This window comes from Equus caballus, chromosome 8, assembly GCF_041296265.1.
Source record: "Equus caballus isolate H_3958 breed thoroughbred chromosome 8, TB-T2T, whole genome shotgun sequence".
Taxonomy (NCBI): Eukaryota; Metazoa; Chordata; class Mammalia; order Perissodactyla; family Equidae; genus Equus; species Equus caballus.
The window spans coordinates 39,045,922-39,062,592 of record NC_091691.1 but is presented as its reverse complement, the minus strand read 5'-3'; the positions used below and the strand labels follow the sequence as shown (position 1 = coordinate 39,062,592).

The 16,671-nt window shown below is 43.4% G+C and overlaps 1 protein-coding gene across 49 annotated transcripts in view; it reads left to right on the top strand.

Annotated features, from left to right (window-relative positions):
• Positions 1-16,671, top strand: part of EPB41L3 (erythrocyte membrane protein band 4.1 like 3) — a 228,809-nt gene that overhangs the window by 85,169 nt on the left and 126,969 nt on the right. For 6 of the 49 annotated variants that reach the window (XM_070220532.1, XM_070220539.1, XM_070220526.1 and 3 more), the window contains exon 1: positions 2,973-3,112. The exons of 41 other annotated variants lie outside the window; for them this stretch is intronic. The gene's annotated coding sequence lies outside the window, so the exon portion shown is untranslated. Of the gene's footprint in view, positions 1-2,842; positions 3,113-16,671 lie in introns of those variants that run through there. 2 more of the 49 variants (XM_070220558.1, XM_070220552.1) reach the window with 2 other exon arrangements.

Here is a 16,671-nt window from a genome sequence, read left to right as displayed (position 1 = left end):
CCTTCGGAACCCGCGCCGAGATGGGCGATGCGGTGCCGCGTCCCTTCTCTGTCAATTGACTTAAAGCCTCCGTTCGGGGCGCCATGTTTTAAGTTACCCCTTGGGGTGGGGCGAGGGCGGGGGCTGGGGGCGACACTGCGGCGCCGCCGGGGGCGGGCGGGGCCGGCGCGGGGCGCTCGCACGAAGCCTCGGCGCCCCGTAGCTGGCCGGCCGCTTTCGGTAACTTGTCTCCCTCCTCGAGCTGGGGCGGCGGCCCCCGGACGGCGGGGGGCTGCCGCGCGGCCGCGGGCAGGGGGCGGGCGCCTCCTCGAGAGCGTGCTCGGCCCGGCACCTGCGCGGCCCCGCTCCCCTGCTGCGCTCCCCGGGCGCCGGCAGCGCGCCGCCCGCCTGGCGCCCGCGGGGCCGCGAGCCGCCTCGGGGGTCTGCGCGGCGGGGCGCCGGGAGGCCCGGCTGCTGACAGCCGGCGTCGCGGTCTCCGCCAATTCCCTGCGGGTATTTCCCGGCTCCTTGCCTTCTCGGATTTCCCCTCTCGCCCCGCTTCTTCCCTTCCCCTCTCCCCTGCAGCCCCCGCCAAGTTCGTGGCTTCTGCAATGCGGTGGGTGTGGTTATCTAGTAAATTGTAATGTGGTCCTTTGCGCTGGGAGTGTTCGTTCCTTTTCGGGTTTTATATTTACCGATCCAGAGTTTTCTAGCGTTTTGTCCTTCAGTTGCAGCCCAGGGTTCAAGTTGTGAAGAGATTGTTGCAGAACAAATAGATACAGAAAACATTTGGTATTAGTTAGGCATGGAGGCGGGCTGGAGAAGTCCTGAGAGGGCCAGGCAGCCCTGGTCCTGCAGTGCTTCCATCACGGGTTCAAGGTGGTGGTGCAGCCCTTTTACGTTGGTCTTGCAGCATCCCTTTCGCAGATAGCCTCCCTCTTCCTTTTCTCGCCCATTTTAGGCTCTGAGGCGGCAGAAGCGTTGGGTTTTCTCTTGATAGCATTAACTTTCCCAGTAGAAGTTATCACACCAAGTGTCAAAAACATTCTTTATGCGTTTACACTGGTTTTTAAAGTCTGAAGGAAACAAAAATGATAAAATTCAACTTATATCTGGGAGCCCTGGACGTAGCACCAATTACAGCAAATTTAGCCGAAAAGCCCTATTAAAAAAGGGAGCACATCCAGCTTGAGTGAGCTCTGACCGGGCTTTAAAAAAAATGCATGTTAACTTTGGTATCAAACTTTTAAAACTTTAGTTGGACTAACAAAGTTTATTGCAAGAGGAAATAAATTCTGAATTGAGAAGGGTAACTTCAGTTTGTTAATTTCGGAAGGCATCGTCTCATTTGCATTGTGAGTTTCTGATGGTTTAGAAAAGCAAAATATCAGATGCCCAAGTTACTGCATAAAGCTAATACGCTTTAGGCAGATACTTTTGCAAAACAGGACATGTTGTTTTGTGAACGGTTTATCAGTAACAAGAAGAGGAGCCACTTTAATTGGTAAAACCCCTTTTAGGGAAGGATTCAGAAGATATAGGTCAAAGGTCAGTGTCTCAGTGAAATATTTACATCTGATTTGTAAGTCATTTCTTCTGAATGAATGCAATGTAGGTTACAAGCAGTTTTTGTCAGTTTTTGTGCAGTGCTTGGACTTTGGCCAGCTTTGAATTGTGTTGAAATGGGCAATGAGGGATTTTTTTACTTGGTAGTGATGTGGATTAAGGCTGCCCCAGCTAGAGAAGCCCAAGGTGACCTGGCCTACATGCCAAACTATACGACCCAGTGGACTTTTTTTATGGTATGAATTAGGACGCCCCAGGGAGAGAAGCCCAGGGCATCCTCACCTACATGCCGATCTATATGGCCAGATTCTTATCTAAAGTTATATGACCGCACAATAACCAGACCCCCATCTGCACTGAAATCATTTAATGACTTTTTACATCATCTTTTCTTTTCTCCAGTAAAAATAAGTCACGTACCCATGCCTTATAAAATTAGCCCTAACCCTCAACTCGGGGCAGCAGCAGGAGCTCTGACTGCCTGTGGGTCTTGTCCCCACACACCAGCTCTGCCTGCCCATGGGTCCTGTCCCCATGCCAGCGGGGGCAGCAGCAGCTGCTCTGCCTGCCCATGGGCCCTGTCCCCATGCCAGCGGGGGCAGCAGAAGCGGTGGCAGCAGAAGCTCTGACTGCCCATGGGTCCTGTCCCCATGCTATTCCACACTATTCTCTAAATAAAAGAGCACTACTGCCAGATCTTGAGAGTCTAAGAAATCTTTCTTTTGACTCCTCGGCTCACCGACCCCGCATCAGTAGGATGCTATTTTATATATGCATTGCTTTTTAAAGACTGTTAAGTCAAATGTGTTAGGGGCACCCAGGTAGAAGAGAGGCAGCCCTCTGCGCTGCCGTTGGGATGCTGTGGCTCCGTGGTGGGTCTGTTGTACATTGGATCAAGCGTGGCAGGCATTTGCTGTCCAAGGTGTTTGCTTCCATGTTGTATATTCATCTTTTAAGTTACTGCTTTAAAAAAAAGTGTTAAAGTTCACAGATTAGAATTCATGCCCTCTTCAGTACACTAGAACTCTGAGAGTGGGCTGAAAAGTAAATAACATGTTTCTTTTCCGTGAGAATTTGACTATAATGAAGAGAAGGTATTCTTAGGTCTTCGACACCCTGGTCATCTTTAGTTCCCATAGTCTCTTCTGAATATCCAACCACAGTTTTCCTTTGAAAGCCAGCTTTCTTATGGAATACAGACTTACTATTGAAAACCAGGAATCAAACTTAGCTTTAGCACCGCTTCATTTAGAGACATCTTTAATGGTGCAGTTGCTGCATCTATTTCTTTCAAAAGGCTAGCCAGCTGCCAGTTTGCTGGGAGTTAACAGACGCTGCTGGAGGATTCTGCTGTCATTTGATTTGCCTTGGCTGCAAAGAATTATGTGCTCAAGAAGCAAGGACTGGAGCAGTGAAGTCATTGCCCTGCCCGCTGTGACATCACTATGGCTCAAAGGAAACAAGGGTGGGGCAGGCACAACCAGACAGTCTGAAGCATCTTGCTGGCTTTGACTTTGCCTGATGAATGAATGAGACTCTCCTTTCTCAAGTTGAGCTGCGCCATAAGGTATTGTCTGGAGAATTGCAAGGTAGACGTGAATGCAAGAATGCATGGGAAAGTGTGTTTCATAGATCAAGGAAGAGAGGTTTTTTGTGAAATAGTACAAATCATTGAATATTCCTTTTATTGAGGAAAATGCTGTAATCTTTAAAAAGAGCCATTTAAAAAATTATGTAAAGAACGAGAGTAATGAGTCGATATTTTTATTTATGCATAGAGTCAGTCACTACATTTGTTACTATTCATTGTACTAAAATAAATAAAATGCTAAATTCTTAGTTTAGATTATTAGTATTATGTTAAAGTAAATGGTGCCTATAAATATAGTTTATTTTCTGGATAGGCAGTGTTCTTTCTGATTTATTTTTAAGTGATGTGGTTGCAGTTGACAATTGGAAAAAATGGAAAAAGCTGGAGATTTCACAAGGTTAGAAGATATCTGCAGTGATTTGGGGTAATCGATTACCATTTAAGTTTTGTTTTATTTGCAAATTATTTCGTGATTTAGCATTTTAATCCTAACTTAGACTTCTAGTGCAGAGATGATCACAGACACGTTTCACCAAAATTAGTATTAAATAAATTATAAGAGGAAGTGTGAAATTCTTAAACTGTAAAGTTTATTTATGTTTTGAGTTCTGAATTTAATGTGGTGTGAAACGTAAAGAAATGGAGAGCCACAGAGTAGCTGCAGATGTGCATTGTCTTTTCTGCCCCTCCTTGGTAAGATGACTGTCATTTTTTCATGTGAGTGTATCGTGTAGTGCATAGGAGGTCTGGGCAGTTCGCACTTACCTGTATAGCTATTCCAGAGCACATTTCTAAAGCAGAGGGAAGAAAAAACATGAGAAGAGGACACAAGTAGAGAAGCTGAAATCAGGAACGAGAACTGCAGCTTCCTTGGCGAGGTGTCTTTGGTACTACTGCATTTTTAGACCGTGCGATGACTGGTTAAATTGCACACTGTAGAACTGTAAGCTTCTATTAGCACAAAACCGTTAATTCTTTTGTAATTTGCAGTACAGAGAAAAAGCTGACAACTTAATGTTTAGTTTGCTGACATTTTGATACATTGTTCTTATAAGCCCATCCTGATAAACTTAAAACGGAAAAAAAGAACAAGCAGACAGGTCTGTATTACATCTAGAAAACAAATGGGATATTTGACTTGCATCATGTGTTTATTTTTCTCTCCAGTTATCCTCAGTGAGTGCTTGATGTGGAGAGGAACTTATTTCTCTTGGAGTTTCAACCCCAAACCAAGTACAGGTCTAAACACTTAGGGTGTTGAGTAAATATTTATGGAATTGAATAAAAAATGAGGCCGTTTGTCGCTTACCCTTTACTACAGAAATATTTGAAAAGGCTTCAAAAGCACTGCCGCTTTATTTGGAAATGAGAATTACTGGCCTCGTGTATGCAGCCATTATCTCTACTGGCATGGTCCTCTTCCTAACAAGGCTGCTGCTCTGCCCGCGGCTCAAACTGCATAGATTCTGGAGGTTTTGCGGAACCAGAGAAGAGAATACTGGCACCGAGAGAAAGAAGAGCTTCTTTCTGGGAGACCTGCAGGCGGCCTACCCCTTTCCTGGTGGCTCTCCTTGGTGTCAGGGAGGACGTCAGTGTAGAGGGGCCTCAGGACAGGAGAGGGATCAGGTGGGAGTGTGACAGAAGCTGAAAATGGATTAGGCATGGGCGATGATATTAATCCTGACGTTGGACTAAGAAGAGAAAACTGTTTTCTGTTGTAGATCTCTCTTTGGTCATTTTTATACATAACAGTCTTTACATTCTCAAACAGTGAGTTTCTGTATGTGTTATTCAGACCCCAGATTTCATCATTTCTAAAACAAAGTGGGGTTTTTTTCACATTTTAACATCTGAAATTGGGCCATGTCTTACAACTGCTGCCAGCCATGTGGCAGAGAGAAAGCGGCTAACTTAATTCATTGATTGAGAGCGTGTATCAAGAATTGGAGATTGGGTGTCAGCTGATTGGAAAAAAATCTTGGAGACAATAACAGACTGCTCCTAAGAAAGATTCATCCCCAGTGAAGACACATAGAAGGTGGTATTGTGTGGGAGAGCAGAGGCCACAGTGACTGAGGTGGCATGCAATTAAAAGAGTTGGATTCTGACTGAGTGCAGAATTTTTAGAAATACCTAGGCCAGATTATTTTGTTTCTATTTTGTTGATGTATGCATAGAATACCTAAATAAATCTAAAAGAGTTCTTTAAAGAACTAGAGAATAAAAATCCCAGTGTGTGAGTCGTAGCTTCATTGGCACAGTGCTGCATGACATGTTATCTTTTATAATTAATGGTGCCATGGATTTTATCAAATACACTTTATCACTTGGCTATGCAAAATTTTTAAAAAGTGTTTTATTATGTTCAGTGCTTATTTACATGGCCCATTCTGTGTATTACTAAATAATGTTTCTTCTGTGCATCCCTTTATAAGAAAAATCTATTGAGTGGTCTTCATTTTCCATTTTGACTTTTCCATTTTGGTCCTTGGACGTTGGTTGGACTTTGATAGACATTAGTCGTTGAGAATACATTCCAGATAGGACATTCCAGGAGGCAAGAGGCCTAAATTTTTTTTTTTTTTTTTTTTTTTAAAGATTTTATTATTTCCTTTTTCTCCCCAAAGCCCCCCGGTACATAGTTGTGTATTCTTCGTTGTGGGTTCTTCTAGTTGTGGCATGTGGGACGCTGCCTCAGCGTGGTCTGATGAGCAGTGCCATGTCCGCGCCCAGGATTCGAACTAACGAAACACTGGGCCGCCTGCAGCGGAGCATGCAAACTTAACCACTCGGCCACGGGGCCAGCCCCGAGGCAAGAGGCCTAAATTTAGCTAGAACATCACCTTTATCCTGGGAGTAGTAGGTGATAGTCTGGGGAGGGAGTGTGGGACCGGACTGTGGAAGGTTCTGGATGTGAGACTGAGGGATATTTTGCACTTTGCTGGGTAGTGAGGAGCCACTGACAGTAGTTGAGTAGGGAACAAGACTGTTTGGTGATAAACGTAGGATGTATTGGAAGAATCAGAGTCTAGAGACACATGGTCTTTTGTTAATGGACTAATCCAGAAATTTTGAGAATTGAATGTAATGATTTTTCATCTCGGTGGATATTTTGGCAACTCACCACCTAAGTTATTTGTGGTCATAGTTAGCTGAAGATTAAATACTACTTTTGGACCATTTAGGGTGGAAAATGAGATCTACAGAAGATGGAAGGATCTTCATTCTTATTGATCCTTCCAATTAAAACATCTTTTTCATTTCAGATATTAAAAGTAATGCACGCTCGCTTTAAAATATATTCTAACAATACTGCAAAACAGAAAGAGGAAATCTCATCATCTAGAGACAGCTGATGGTGTGTCTGCAAACAGCCTTCCAGACCTGCTCTCTGAGTGCGTAACAGCCTGTTGGGGTCTTGGAATCACACAGACCTGGGTTGGGCTCCCAGTCGTGCTCTTTAATCAGTGAGTGACATGGGTCAAGTCGCTTAACTTCGTTTAGTCTGTTTGCTCATTTATAAAAGGGCCGTAATGCTTAGATCTCAAGGACACGAAGATTAAATGATCTGATACATGCATAGCACTGAACATAGTAGCTGGGATATGGTAAATGCCTAGTCAATAGCAGCGACTTTATTTTGCCTGTGTACAGATGCATTGGCAGTACGTGATGTTTTACGTGAACACACTTCTAACTCAAATACTGATATGTAACCATTTTCTTTTTTATGCAATACTATGTCCCTGGAAGCTTTTTCTTGTATGCAAATCTATATCTACATCATTATTTTTAGCGAGAAATAAATATTTCCTCTGAGTCCTGTACAGTACTGGTGAGGGACCGTTACCTTCACGATGATGACATTTCCTTTGAGCGAATGAATGAATCAGTAAACTCGTTAATCCTGCCTCCACAGCAGTCTAGCGTTAGAACTTTGGGAAATGCTTGACCTTAAAAACTTCACCTTTTTCTGTAAAATAAAATTAATCACACTTCACGGTATGTCAGTCCTTACAGCAACCCCGTGTGTAAGTCCTTGGCACATAGTAAGTCCTCAGTAACCAATAGCAATATCATTGTCCGGGCAAGAATTAAGGGCGGTCTGAACTAAGGAAGTGGTGGTAGAGATGGAGGTGATGCGGGGTCGGTGAGCCGAGGAGTGGAAAGAAAGATTTCTTAGACTCTTAAGATCTGGCAGTAGTGCTCTTTTATTTAGAGAATAGAATAGCATGGGGACAGGACCCATGGGCAGTCAGAGCTTCTGCTGCTCCCGGCATGGGGACAGGACCCATGGGCAGTCAGGCTGCTGCGTGGGGACAGGGCCCACGGGCAGGAGGAGCTGCTGCCAGCATGTTGCTGCTGCCGCTTCTGCTGCTGCTTCTGCTGCAAAGTTGGGTGGAGAGTAAGGCTAAATTTAAGGCACAGGTCTGTGAGTTCTCTCTTTACAAAAGAAAGGGATATGTACAAAAGTTAAAATGGTATCAGTGCCTGTGGGGTCTGGCCATTTGGGGGTCCCACAACTTTTAGATAAGAATCAAACCGGATTGAGTAAATGGCAGAAGTCACTGCTTAAATATTATCCTCAGCTAAAGACGAAGGAGGATTTGTTGGGGGGGGGGGGGGGGTCAGTTACATGAGGTTGCCAGACAGTAAACCACTTAAGTCCTTGCCTTCCCCATTAAGAGTTTCCAGAGATAAGGCCATTCCCCCTTCCTCCTGGGGCACAGAGGGAGGCATGGAGATTTCCTCCACAAATGCAACTGTCTCTGATCAAAGGGCAAGCAAATTCCACTCCTCGGAGCCTGCTTCTCATCTGAAGTTTTAAAATTAACCAGCCTAAAATCCTCATTAGAGGGACCTGAATCATTTGAAAAATGTTTACACGTGGAGCTTAGGAAGTGGAATTTCCAGGCTTGGTGGTGTGGTGGGTTTGGGAGTTGAGGGTGAGGGCACTTGCACCCAGGGAGGCCCGAGGTGGTGGTGGGGTTGGTGAAGGTGGTAGAGGTCAGGAGGTGGGCTGGAGGTGCCTGCGGGACGTCCAGGAAGAGAGTGCAGGAGCCTTTGCGCAGGAGTCTGCAGGCCGAGGGGTCCAGCTGCAAGATCAAGATGTGGAATCCTTAAGATGGGGTGCTTCTTAGAGCCGTGGGAGATGAGGCCCTAGAGGGAGGGCTAGTGAAGGGAATTTGCAAATGAGGAAAGTAGACGGGAAAGAGCGAGAGGCGTTGAGAAACGTTTCAGGGAGGAGCAGTGCCAGGGCTCCCTAGCATCCAGGCGGTACTGCGCCTGCCACAGCTTTGCCTTGGGCTGCGCTGGCGTGGTGACCTCGCAGGGAGGAGCTTAGCAAGAGCGGCGCAGGCTCTGCGCTTCCTGGCCTTCCTCTCCCTCCTGGACCCCTTGCGTCCTGAGGATGGAGCAAACCGTGTGGGTGAGGAGGGAAAGGGAAGTAGGGAAGAGCAAGAGCGCTGCACACAGCTCCCCAGCCGGGACAGCTCCACGCCGGGCTGAGCCAGAGGCGCAGCCGGCCTTTCCACGCGGGAGGTGAGGGCTGAGATGCGTGACGTGTTTATACGTATATTCATACGTGGGCTCTGTTTATCCACAGTGTGTTATTCTTTTAAAGAGGTATATGGAGAAGCAAAGGTGACGTTGCTAAAAATACCTCCTCCTGTGTAGATGAGGGGCTGTATTTAAAGTTGTGATAGGCAGCTCACTTTAAAGCACTAAACATAGATTTCCCATATTTCCTTTTATGTGGCCCTTTTCTGTAGATCATAAAAGGCTGTAGTGTGTAGTTTCACAGTGCCAGAAAGGTGATGACAGCTTTTTAATGCCATTAATTTTCCCCATTTCTCCTCAGGGTAACAGAAATGATTCTACCAGTGATAAAATATTCTTGATCATAGCTCAACAGCAATATTGGTGATGTCTTGTCCATTAGTCAGAGATAAACATCAAGATGACCCATGGATGATTAACTAAGAAACCAGAGGATACTGAGATAGAGTTGAGGATTCTTTTTAAAAAATAGTGCAAAATATTTCTGACAGACGAAAAGTGTGAATAATAATATAATGACCACTTGTATATCTAACATCAGCTTAAGAAAAACCCCAAATTGCTTAATCTCCGAGTTCTCCACAATTGTACCTCCCTTCCTCCTAGAAGTAGCCACGCTTCTGAATTCGTGTTTGTTGTGACCGTAAAGTCTCTTTGTTCTTTTCCACATCACTATTTATGGGATCAGTAAGTTATTTGTGGTGTTTTAATGTCTAAAAACCTTTAAATGGGGGGCTGAAGTCTCCTCCTCTGTTCAGCACTGTGTCTGAGACTCATATCTGTTCACATCGGTCGTTTTCCAGGGTATGTTTCTTATTCTCGAAGCTGATGCTTTAGCCCAGGGTTCATGGCTTCCTTACTGATCCTTGCACAGGCTCCTGCTTCCTGCCTCAGAGAGGTGTTGCTCAGTGTCCCCTCGACCTGGAACGCTCTCCCCCAGCGCATTTGCACAGCTTGCTCCTTGCACATATGCCCCCCCACCGCCCAACAGTGCTCCCCTGCCCTGCTTACTTTTTCTTCGTATTACTACGTATTTTACATATTTCTGTTTATGACATGTCTCCCCCAACCAGAACATCAGCTTCATAAGGACAGGACGTCTGTCTGTCTGTTCTCCATGGACCCAGCCCTTGCAGCAGTGCTCCATAAATACTTAAATGAGGGCGTTGTTTAAAATATAACAAGAAACAATCCCCTGAACTCAGGAAGGAGAATTCTAGATCAATCTTCAAAATTTCATTTACAGCATTACAGTTTTGTTAAAAGTGATTTAGCTTTGAATTGTAAACAACCTTAAAAAGTGAGACTCCTGAGGAGAAGCGCTTCCTATAGGGCCAAAGGGATCTTCTTGGACCTAAAGGGACTGGCCTGTGTCAGATCGAGACCTCCCTGCACTGACGGTGACTTCAGCCGGGCCTCGCAGAGTGACAGTGGGCTTGGGACTCTATGCTTGTTACGGTAATTTTCTGCTCTCCAAGAATTAGCATTTCTGCATTATTACTTTTTCAGACATACCGTCTGGCCTGCCCTCTTCTTCCCTTTCCAGTTTTAGCAGTCTAAGGTGAACAGGGTTTTTTTCTTACTGATGAACCTTCCATTGTCTTAAATTTGGAAAGTAACCTGTACGCCTCTCATTTTCACTCTTTGTATTCAGTGCTGGGAAAATCAAAGTGCAGCTGGTTTCCAATTCTGAGCTCTTCTGTTAAACACCAAGTGGATGAGTGAGGTTTTGATTAGGCATACCTTTTTTAAAGTATGTGTCAGGGTGAAGCATTTACACAGATGGACAACATTAGGAACTTTTTTTTTTTTAGGATTGCCACCTAAGCTAACATCTGTTGCCAGTCTTCCCTTTTTTTTTCTTCTTCTCCCCAAAGCCCCCAGTACGTAGTTGTATATTATAGTTGTAGGTCCCTCTGGTTGTGCCATGTGGGACACCACCTCAGCATGGCCTGATAAGTGATGCTAGGTCCATGCCCAGGATCCGAACCAGCGAAACCTCAGGCCACCAAAGTGGAGCAAGCGGACTTAACCACTCGGCCGCGGGGCCCGCCCCAGGCATGCATTCTAATTAAAGAAAAGGGAATGCTAATTTTTCATTTGGACTACTGTAGGAAATTATTCTGAAGTATAAAGGTATTTGTGTTTTCCTATTGGCAAAATCATTTATAACTGAATTTTGAAGGATTTCTTATTCAAAAGAAAGTTTTTGTTACTGCCCTATTTCTGTTTCTTTATAGGAAATTAAGGTTTTCTCTAAATTTGGGTATCATGTCTAGACTTCACGAGGGTAGAGGTCTGGAATTTCTCTTTAGTGTCACATACTCAGGAAGTGCTGGTGAAATTCAATGGCCTCTCTTCATTGTTAAATTTATTTTCAGTGATATTCTTTTCATCTTGATGCCAGCAGTGACTTGAACTTGGATGAGGCTCTAAGATCAGTATAATGAGTTGAATGTGTCTGTTTGATAAAGGGGAGTTGACTGTGAGTGGTAAAGAAGATATCAACTTAGATATGTCGAGTAATTAAAGATGAGGGGGACCTGCGCCCTCCAGAATCACTCCCTGTGAACTACGTCAGCAGACGGCCCACACCACTGGGTTTGACCAAGATGTACAGGTGCTCCACCTCTTTGGATCCACCTGTGTTTGGCTTCACTGGTTTTAGGATGTCTGATAACAACTGTTACTCAATTTGAAGCTATTATTCTTCAGCATCGCAGTCAAGATTCTGTCTTAGGCCCAGATCAGAAAATTTGATGTTTTGAAGCTCCTTTTAAAGATTCTATAATGACATAGGTAATTCTTTTTATGCCTTTCTAGTAAAATGGAATTGCTTGATAGAGCTGTCTTGTTTCTTGACGTTCTTTTAGCTGACACTAAAAAGAGGATGAGGTTGAAAAACATTTCAGTAGAAATACCAGCATCATTACAATCCTCATAAGCATTAAATATGCATTCATTCACTGTTGTTTCTGTAGATGGTAAATTCTTAGAGAGGTGCCAAAGGTGCTGCAATGATTTTAATGCACCTGCCTGATAAGGGAAGTTGATTGAGTGGTAGAAAAGATACCAATTTAAATACTCTTTAAGTGAAGATTTAGGAGGGCTGTGGCCTGTAAAATCTTTCTCCTTAGGTCTTTAGGTTCTAAGAAGATATTTGTAAATCTTTATTTTATATGTTTTGTATTATGTGTCATGCATAATAATATCTATATAATAATCCTGCATGTATATTATGATTATAGTATGTATATGATATTTATGTGTATTATAATCACTGTCAAAGCTTTAGGCCAGATTTGTGATATGCAGTAAATTATCTTTATATGTTATATAATCTCTACATTTAGTTCCAGCTCAGTCCCTTTTTACTAACAGCGCAGTCATAGGCAAGTTCTTTAGTATCTCTTAATCTCAGCCTCTTCACCTGTAAAGTGTGGATAGTAATACTAGCCTCATTGGGTTTATGTCACGTTTACGTGCATGCTAAGTGCGTATTCAAAATAGGAATTGTAGTAAAGTTGACCTCACTGTGTTACTGGAAGGATTATTATCAATATTACTCATGCTTTATAAACTTGATTTCAAAATGCCAGTCTGTGGAACAGTGCTGGTCCGTGTGAAAGTTTTCCTAGGCCATCATTTCCCTCTTGGGTAAGCTCCTCATTGCTTTAGTTGTCTGGGCCCGACACTGACCACTCAGCTGTCAGGCCCTGCTCTTATTATGCCCAGGCAGGAGCAGATGTAAGGATGGGCATGAAAGAGGGGACCTTTGTAACTTGACTGCTCTCACTTTCGTCTATCATTTTAAGTGGAATGAAATGAAATATGGTATATCTGTGTTAAAACTGAGTTTTCTACAATGAATGATTAAAAGTGAATAACTGAAATAAGCTAGACAGTTGATCTCACGGTGTTAAGTTTTATGCTGGGCATCTTTCAGTCTGACCAGCACCTCCTCCCCATTGCTTTGGAGAACTGCCCCTCACGCCTTTTTTGTGATAATTTGGGGCTCTCAGTATAGTTTGCCTCTTCCTGGCTAAAGTGATAGACAGGTGACCTAGACCATGCTTCTCCACTGCCAAGCGTGTGCTCCAGGCCAGCCCAACAGGTCCTCCCTGGAGACTCTTCATGTGGATGCAGGAAAGGCAGCCTTAACTTTCTGAGTGGTTGAGATAGAAGAATGTGGCCTTGTTGCTGGCCTAGAAAGCATGATGTCAGGAAGAGAGATGACATCATGTTTTAGCAAAGTAGACTCCCTGAGGTCTCTGGAGCTGCCCTGTTTCCTGAAAATGACCAATGGAAATTTTTTTTGTTTATATTGGTTAATTATGGATAGTAGAAAAGCAGCTATTAGCAATATAATACAGTAGTTAAGAGCCCAGCCAGTTACTATGCATATGACCAGAGGAAAGTTAAATACCTTTCTGTCCTTCAGTTTCTTCAATTGGGCAGAATAATCATACCCACTTCATAGGTTTGTTGTGAGAATTAAATTAGTTAATATGTTTAGGGCAACATATACACATGTATATTAATATTTAATATTTTAGGGCTATGTTTGTATATATATGCATATGTACTTAAATAAAACATAAAGGTTTTTATTTTTTAACTCTTGGTGGCTTTTTACTTTTTCTTATTTACTTATTTTTGAAGAAGAAGATTAGCCCTGAGCTAACTCCTGCCAGTTCTCCTCTTTTTCACTGAGGAAGACTGGCCCTGAGCTAACATCCGTGCCCATCTTCCTCTACTTTATATGTGGGACGCCTACCACAGCATGGCGTGCCAATCGGTGCCATGTCTGCACCTGGGATCCGAACTGGTGAACCCCGGGCCGCCGAGAAGCGGAACGTGCGAACTTAACCACTGCACCACCGGGCTGGCCCCTGGTGGTTTTATTTTTAAAGAAGGATTTTTAAAACAAAAAAAGTAGTAAGGATATGATCTTGGACAGTTATTCTCAAAAAGGTCAATTAATAAGCTTATACCAGCGGATATGAAAAGTTTTAGAAATTGGATGTATTTTAAAAATTCAAATGGAAGAAATTTACATTTTATTTTGCAACAACATTATACATTATATCAGTTTTCTAGTATCAGTCCATTTCTGATTTGGAGTTGATTTATTGTCTCACTTGACAAAAACCCAATTTAAATAGTTTAAGGAAGAAAAAAGACAATTCATAAGAAGGCTGTGGTGGCCTAGAATCAAAAGAAGACTTGGAGGAAACAGAAGACCTTGAAGTGATCTGCATTCGAGTAGCTTCTGTTTGGAAACCATTATGGGTAATTTTTGGTTTGGTTGCCCTGGCTAACACCATTTCATGTTCAGTAATGTCAGGGTACGCTGTCAGGGCATTTGCTGCCCTCTATAATGCATGTAGTATTTATGTCTGTCCTTATGAAAGATTTTAGTGGAGGTTGGTCATTTTTTGCATCTCTGTTTGCTAAACCAACGATGTTTTTGATACTCAATCCTTAATGTTACTTCTCTTTCAATGTTGAAATAGTCTGTATAATGTGATTTATGGTACATTGTGGTAAAATGGAAAACTTGTCCATTATTTTGTATCTGTCGCTTTGATTGTTGTATATCGTTGTTTAAGATTTGACGTCAATTAGGATGACTTTTAAGAGCAATTTTAGTTACTCATCTTTTCAGCTCACTAAATTAGACGTAGTCAAAAAGTGAGGGGATCAGTGTGTGCGCTGAGGGCTTTGGACTGTGATGGAATTGAGCGGTGAACAGGCTGGGGACTGCACTGGGGTATTTCTGAAGCTGGTGGATTACAGGAAGATGAAACGGATAGAGTCTCTAAAAGGCAGTCTGTGGAGCACCTTGCATGAGAGACGCCTTCTTCCCTCTGGATCACCATTTATACCTACAGATAGACGTTGGTTGTGTTGTAATTGTACTGTAACTATAAACATCTGTTTGGCATTGAAAGGAGTAAATGTTTCTGTTCTACAGAGATAAACCTTTTACTTGTAAACAACCTCCTGAGGTGCGTTGTTTGATAATGTTTAATTGCATTCTTGCTGCAAGTTAAATGTTTAACTATTAATATCGTGGGTTATGATTAGGGTTGTTCATAGCTAATGTTGAGACTACTTGTCGGTATTTCCGTATTTTATGACTGAGTTCATCACAGTAACATTTTGAGTGCTGGCTGAGTTAGTCCTTGACATTCATTCACTTACTGAATATTTCTTGAGCGCTTGTTGTACTCCAGACACTTTTCTACTTGGCAGTCAACAAAAACCAGAAGATCTCTGCCCACAGGAGCTGATTTTCTAGTCTGATCTCCTGTTGTCTGGAAGCCTGTGACACCGTGGGTAGGTGACTGTTATCCCCTATCCGTAGGTCCTGAGTGGAAGTTCCAGCTTCATACTCTTTTTACCGTGGGGATGGGGGAGGGCTGCATGAGAGATTTTTGCTGGAAGAGAAATAAAACCAAAGTTAATCAGTGCAGCATTTTCAAATTTTGTTCCCCAAATAATGTATGTCACTAAGAGTGATAATCTGTGTAACGTAGTTGGGGAGAAGCTAAATGTTACTGCCTGTTTTGTTATTAATCTGATTTCATATTACCAGTTTTTAGATATTTTTTCTTTAAACAGCATTTTGATTATGGAAACGTTGGGCTTAAATTCTTGGAAGATATTTTAAGTGGAAGAACAGTTTATTGTTTATCTTTCATTTCTTATTGGATTGGCAGTAATCTTAATAACAAAGTAATATTCACATGGAAAATATATTATTATACTTTGGCATTTTCTAACCAGAACATTTTAGCTCACGGAGAGGCCCTCCATCTCCATGACCTGGCTCCTTTCCTGTCTCTTACGAGGCAGGCAGCTTGATTGTCTCTTCTAAGTTAATGCTCTATGACTCAGAAGCATGTCCAACTTACACAACTCAGAAATCCACTGATCTAGTTTATTTGGCCTTGATCACTTTCTCCTTGATTTGAAGCATATTTCTTTCTGGGCGTCTCTTGTTTGACACCTTGGAGACATTGTCGATTTCTGTGTGTCCTCCTTAGTCAGTCTGTCATGAGGCCCCACAGTGCAGTAGGAAATGCAGGAGTGGACCATGGACAAGATCCTTGACTTGCCTCCAAAGGCAAAGTGGTCGCATCCCCAGCAGGTTTGCTCTCTGGGCCCACGTGGACATGGTGGGTTTGCCTGTGCTCTCCAGCACTCGTACAGTGCCACACAGATAATGACATTCGTCACTCTAGCATTTCTGTGAAAACTGAACGGTGTGAAGCTGTGGAATAACTACCGGAGGAAGAGTTAATGATGGTTACTCAGCCGAATCTGCCTCAAATTCAGGGTAAGGAAGGTAAATCCTTTCTAAGGGAAAACAGACTGTCCTGGGTGTTGGACAGACCTCGTGGTTGAAATTCAGGCAATCCCACTACCACCTCCAGCAGAGGTCCCTCCAGTGACTCAGTGAGGAGACAGTGGCAAAGGCGTCCTCATACAGCATCCCAGCATTGCTCTGCAGAGTCCCCTTAGGGATCCTGAGGGTGGGGGACGTGGAGCTGGCAGCTCCAGCACCTTCTTTTGAAAAAGGCATTCAGCAGTTTCAGAGGAACCAACTTCTGCTCTTAAAACATACTTGGCACTTGATTTGTTGAGGTATAGCAATTCTTGGTTACAAGTGATAATTAAGTGACTGTTTCGCTGAGAATTTTTGAAGAGGAGAAATACGAGAAACAGTCTGGACCCATCAGGTGTAACTGAGTTGTAGGATGGGTGGAACAGGGTTGAAGAGGCGGGAGTTCCATCATAATCGATTTCTTACTTTACTGGAAGTTGTAAGCTGTTGCGCGATCCCCACCCCCACCCCCACCCCTCGTCAAGACCTCCACGTGCATTTCTGTGTCTGTCCTTGTGAGCTGGCCACGCTCAGCGCTGTGCCAGGGACTGGCTTTGCTGGGAATGTGATGTGTGCTTTTGCC